Source organism: Gambusia affinis, linkage group LG22 (genome assembly GCF_019740435.1).
Source record: "Gambusia affinis linkage group LG22, SWU_Gaff_1.0, whole genome shotgun sequence".
Lineage (NCBI taxonomy): Eukaryota > Metazoa > Chordata > Actinopteri > Cyprinodontiformes > Poeciliidae > Gambusia > Gambusia affinis.
The window spans coordinates 11,265,235-11,272,123 of record NC_057889.1 but is presented as its reverse complement, the minus strand read 5'-3'; positions in this window follow the sequence as shown (position 1 = coordinate 11,272,123).

The following is a 6,889-nucleotide window of genomic DNA, read 5'->3' as shown; positions in this document are numbered from 1 at the left end:
CGTTTTGTGCAGGGAACGGTACAACGGTACGAGGTAATAATTCACTACAATGCTGTTGCTTTTCCACTCATTCAGTCCCACAATATCTTCACTACATTAACTCTGTGTCAAGAAGACATCATTATTGACAGAGGCTTAAATAATCATCCCATTTATTCTTTCTCATTACTCAAGGAGCTCACGGACTGACTGACGTGAAACTGTGCGGCTATCATTTAAAAACCGAAGTCTAAAAACCAGCCTACGAACAGCGGCATTAAGGGACTCTATGCAAAGGTGCATAAGCAAAACACTCAGAGAAAGTCGAATTTTGTTGTTGAATTTAGTCATAGTTAAATTATTTAATAGATTAGTGCAGAGAAACGTCTCAGGAGTAGAGTCATCTCTGTGCAGAATCCTGAGAAAGCCTCAAGCGCGTATTTGTAAATGGCCCTTTTACAGTTCGAAGATATTTTTATGACTCTCAGAGAAAAATCTCTGCCCTTTGCTCTTTACCTTGCATTTTGTGCATGTTGAATTAGAATCACTGTAATATATTAAAAGCAATGAAAAGTCTGTGGAATAATAAATGGCTTTTGTCTTGTAAAAATATCTTTTTAAGAATGCTGTGTTTGGTAAAATGTAAACTTGGAAAAATCTTGATCATGTTCAACTTTGTCAATCACTTGCCAGTCAAAATCTTAATGCCAGACACTGGAGTAACACATTTACCAATTTGCCACAAAGGTTTAAATACGATTTTGATTTCTACTGTGGCTGGTTTACATTTTTCTGGTTGCTGACCTAACCATGTATCACTTCTGTCATTATGAGTTGATTCTCAAAATAGTGGAATCAGAAACATGTCTCCACTGTAAATATGACTCTCCTGCTCTTCACTAAACATGGTGAAATACATTGTAAGTTGCTAGCTTTAATCATTTTTTTTTATTAGAGACATTGTTGCTGCTGATTTTTATTATTATTGGGTTCCTTTTTGTCCATGCTCTGTGTCGTGTCAGTGCATTTTGGAGAACAATAAACCATACCTGGATGACTAAAGTGAACATTGGTGGTTCTTCTTGAGTAGACACACTGTGTGTGTGCATGTGTGGGTGTGTTTTGTTTGTTTTCAGGCTACAACTTGTCTTATCCGCTGCAGATGATGCTCCTAGAAAGCTGCTGTCACTCCAGCTGATCGTCACATCGGCCATAATGTGAGCTGAAGAACACTGTAGTTTGTACCCAGCAGTCAAGTGATGCCTCTAGGACTCGGTTAGTGTTTTTCTGCTTTAATTTATTTACCTGCTAAAAGCTATTATAAAAGGAGAATACGATCAGGTATATTTAGTTGCACCTGAATAGAAATCAGAAGATTTCAGTAATTTGTCTCTTAATGTTGATCATTGTTGTTTCTCAAAAAAATTTACAAATTATATTAAACATTAAAAAATTATTCCTAATATGTAAGACATGACTTTCACAGACATGGTAAAACTACTGACTTAACATTTGCTCATCAGACAGTCATCCTCAATGAGCACAAGCCATACCATACCATTGCTAAAAAATGTTGGGCTTTCAGAGTGCTGTTTTCAAAAGTTGTTAATGGAAGGTTAAGTGAAAGGAAAAAGTGTGGCATAGAAAGTGAGCGCATATAGAACAGACAGGGTTCACTGCACCCTTGAGAGAATTGTGATGCAATGTCCTTTCAAGACAATGGGCTGGAGCTGGAGTTGCAACAGCCACCACACAGACTTCTACAGTACATGACCTACAACTGTTGAATTTTTTTGATTGTCTGTTTCACAAGCAATCAAAATCAACTGGACTTTTCTCAGTGGTCTAAAGGCCTCTTTCAGATGAACATATGTTTTTTTTCTTAAATCAAGGTCCTGGTGGCTGGAGGAAGAGTGGAATTCAAGTTGCTTCGGATCCATGCTAAAGTTTGCACAGTAAGTGATAATTTTTGGTTTTTATTATGGTGTTTGCCAAATGTGTTTTATTAATTCAGAAGTTGGCACAGTCATCAATCAGAAAAATTATGAAGCATGGTTCTCTGCTTACAAGCTTTATGGAGATGCTGATTTTGTCATTAAACCTATACTTGGTTTAATGTCCATGCTGTTACTGCAACTGTGCTTAATTGGTCAGCAAACCTGATTTAAACCTTACAGAGAATCTATTGTCTATTGTTGAGAGGAAGATAAGAGACACCAGGCATAAAATGTATTAGCATGTCTAAGGCTCCTTTGGTGTTTTTTTTAATAGGCGTTATAAATCAAATTATTAAAATTGCAGTAGGCTACTTTTCAGTTGTTTTATAACTTGTACAAATCCACATAGATGTCTGCAACATGAACATCTTCCTTGAGTAATTTTGATTATTTTGTATTTAAAATGTTTCTATGTATTAATTAAGGGTTTAACAAAAAAAAACAAAAAAAAAAACTGAAGCAGCGAGTTATTCTCTCTGCTTCTACAGGACTTAGGATGGGAAGTAGCAGCTTGGTTGATTTAGTCATGATCCCCAAGCATAACTACCTTCATTGAAGCCAGGGTCTTTGCAGTTTGCTTGTCGGGAGCATGTGGGTTTGTCACACAATGCCAAAGAAAGACATCAGCCAAAACACTAGACAAGTAATTGTTACTTCACATCAATCTGGAGAGCACTGTGAGGCCATTTCCAGACAATCTGTGCAGTATACTGACTGATCCAATCTTCCCAGGAGAAACAGATTAGGGGAGATTTCAACCTAAGATCTGATCTTAAAACTCCCAGAAACACCCAAAAGTGTGAGAGCTTCCCACACCTAGTTTTAGGCATTGTTTAAATAACATAAAAGTAGTCTGATTCACAACGATCAGTGTTGCCAAGTCAAAGTTGAGACTTTTCTAGGACTCTTTCAGACTAATAGTATAATTTAATAACGTTCTTAACAACTTACATTTAACTTACTGGATACCTTGAATAACACCCTAAGTCCTCAGCCAGAACTACAAGTTATGGAACAAATAAATGAATGCCACCACTAAATTTCACAATAACATTCTTAAAAGCAATGGATGAAAATTCAAATGTAACTACAGGTGAGCAAGCATCGAGGATCTGGGCGTATTTAGGAGTTCTTGAGGCCTAAGATTAGGGGCATTAATTTTAGACTCTGCAGAAACCCTGTAAATTGTTTTACAGCATCTCACCAGATGGGGTCTTAAAACTGTTGCAGATCCCATTTTCAGCCACTTTGGTTGCATACATCATAATTTTTCCCTGTTCGCTCTATCAAATGTATCGTTAATAAAACTGAAAAAAGTAGCATCAGTAATGATTTTTGAAAATAAAAATCAAATTTGCTCAAATTAATTAATCTCTACCAACACCCTGAAATCAAGATGAAAAAGAGAGTTTCTCTATAAAGCGTCATGAAATTTCAGTAGCTTCCCAGGAATTTTAGGAGTTGAATTTCACTGAATGTGAACTTGTTCCTTCTTTTTCTCTTCTACCTGAAATGACACATTTATACACTCACAGGTGGAGTTGTTAGCTGTGCTGTAGCGTATTCCTTTGTGTCAGCTTTACGGCCATGGGGGTCAAGAGTGTGAGCTGATTAGTGCTCGTCACAAGACCTGTCTCACATTACACACACTCTCGGGGCGAGAGGTTCACTTCAGCTCTCTGCAGATAGCTGTCAATCTTACTCAGCCTGGCTGTGCCTTCGGTGAGTTTATGGAGGCTGCAGAAATTCCTCTGAGCACATTTTATGGTCTTCATAAAGACTACATTTAATTCATTCTCTGACATTGTGTGGTTGAGGGTTAAAAGACTTAAAGCAGTTCTATGTGTTTTAACACTTTTTGTAGCTTTTAGTATGAGAAAAGTGGATGGTTAAGTAACTGTTTTAAATGTGGACATATTTTTAGGAGTGTCTTCCATGTTGTGCGATTATAAGTCGTTCTTTTTTTTTTGTTAAATATAGAAAAAATATTTCCCCATTTGTCTGCTGATGTCATCTTTAAAATTAGTAAATGTTACTTTGAGAAGATGATATGACTAAAATACATCATCCTGAATCCTAAAACTCTCTTTGAAACTGCTTGAATCTTTTTATTGTTCCCCTCCTTACACAGAGAATCAAGGTGCATGAGCTTTAGTTGTGTCTTTTTGTGTGGAACCCAAAGATATGGGCTCCACACATCTCTTTTATCTTCTGCCTGGTCAGAGGGAAGATAAAGAGGACACGCCAAGGACTACCATGATGCAACACGGGCCTCACGTTCTGAGCCCTGCAAACATCAGCAGGGCCTGCAGGCTGAATTGACCTGTGAACCCCTTCTGAAACTTCCCGATGCCCCCTTCCTCTCTGGTTCTCTCTGTCTCTGGTCTTTTCCCACCTCGGTCTCCCCTTAAATGCAACTCCCCAACGCTTTCACGCAGAAGCACCAGTGAGCGCGGAGCAGCCAAATGGCCTGCCCTCTGCTTCATATTGCTGGTGGTCAGGTTTTGTTTTTTTGTCTTTTACGGTTTGACTTTCATTCACAAAGTCCAGGAGGACTCGGATAGCCCAGGGACAGACTCACACACATGCAAACGCACACGCCTACACACACATGTACACTTGCACCAAGCTGAAGAGTTTTGCTCTGAAACCTCGGGCATCTTCTCCAGCTTCTGTCAGAGCCATGATGTCATTATTAGGAGACACAATGCCTCTTCATCATCCCCTGTTCACACAGTCTCTCTCACACACTCACCCTTACCACAGAACAGACAAATACACACACCCACGCACGCACACAAGCTTCATGGTCAAACACATCAGGACCAGCAAAGAGCTAGACACAGGTGAACAGTGGTGTGAAAAAGGTAAAAACAAGCAGAGGTACATTAACCTTTTGGATTCACTATTTCCTATCAGTGAATCTTTGTTAATTTGAAGGAAGCATGTATGCAAGATACATCCCAAAGGCATGAAGAGGCCCTTTATTACTCTTAAAGTCTTTATAAAAACAGACACAACTTAATATCATATGAACATTCTGTATTGTATAAGTGAGTCCATTAGGGAACTGAAAACGATCCAATTAAATCATTGAACCTCAGAGTAAAATAGGCCTTTCATTCAAGTATTGTGTGATGGTCTTAACTGAGTTTGTAAGGCCTTCTGACAAAAATAAATACATAAATAAAAATGTTTTAAGGAGAACACGGAACATGCCACTATAATCGATTTAAAGCTACAGTCCTTTGTAGCACAAAAATATAGTTTTATAATAAATATATTTTGAGCAGAATTGTGCAACTATGAGAAATTAACTTAATTTCTTTTACTTTACAGGTCAATGTTTTACAATTATTTTGCACATCTCTATAACACTTATATTAAACCATAATATGACCAGTGATCCTGCTATACATTATAAAGAAGATGTAATATCAAAATCTAAGAAAATATCCAAATGTTCGCTCTGGTGCAACAACAGTAACCGAGTGGATTTGGCCCTACAACTCTAGAGAGCTTTCAAATATGTTTAAAAACTATTCCCAGTTAATGATAGGTAAGGTCTCTGGAGGTAAAAATAAAGGTCTAACTAAATCTCCTCCTGGTCTGACTTTAATTAACTGCTGTTATTCTACGTGTTAACGTGGGTTCACTGCTCTTCTGCCTTAAGGCTGTGTCACGTTTTAATCTGATCAGATGGCACAAAGCAGCTCTGTCTCTTGACTTAGCTCCTTTTATTGGATGGAACATGTAAAGCACTCCTCTTGTAATAAGGTTACCATGCTAAATACTTCATCTGTCAGCTTACAATCCATTTCTCATTGCTGTTTCAGCCACAGATTAACTATAAATTGATCATCTTTGGAACAGATCACCCAGTTTGTCCCTCCTCCTGCAGTGGTCCTTCGTTAGCTGTATGGAGGCTGAATGTGATCTGATCTTTGCCTGAAGACAACACGGCAGGTTCACTGATAGGCCACTTGAAAGTTGTTTCTTTTATAAGGCAATAGCAAACTAGTCTCTATAGTTTGTGAAATAACCCTGAATAAAACTTTTTCCGTTGTCATGCAACTGCATGACAAATCTGTTAGATTGAGAATAATAGTATTGCTAGGTACGATTTACTGCGGTTTTTCTAAATAGTAATTTTGTTTTCACAAGTGGTGGATACACAAACCTAATTGTTTCAGATGATTAATTAAATAAACCTCAAAATTGATCCAATTAAACATAATATAACACATACATTGATATGGAGAAGGAAATACATCTCTTTGGCCACAATTCAGACAAATTTCAGGACCCGGATGATGTTTGTCAATCCTACAGTGTCACAGATAATAATGATAAATCTGCTTTTTTATCACACAAGGAACATGGCAGCCCAACTAGAAAAGATAATATACACCTTTAATCCTAATCCTTGGAATAAATTATTCGAAAGTTTTCTGAAATAATTGTGTGTTTTTGCTTTGGTTTGCATTTCTGTGTACAGCATGTGTTGCAAAGGTACTCGGCCTTTTAAGCCATTTTCTCCCACTATGACCATTATTGTCAATGGATTTTCTGACAGATCGATACATAGCAGTACATAATGTTCTTATAGTAGGAGGATACAAGGCTTTCAAGGAGTTTACTAAAACAAATCTGAATTTATTTTAGAGGTGTAGCTGGAGCAGTCATTGTTGCAAGGTTAGAAATGATAGGAACATGGATGGAGCACATTGGAGGCAATTTTGGAAGAAAACCTATAAGTGGGTGTAAAAGGAACTGGAGACTTTAAAGAAAGTTCAATTAACCTAGAGCTGGGGCTAATTTGAAAAGAAGATGGGGCAAAAGATTTGTTATATTAAAGTGGTTGAAAAACACTTACAGTAGACCTTTACAGTAAAAAGTGGTGCTACAAAGGT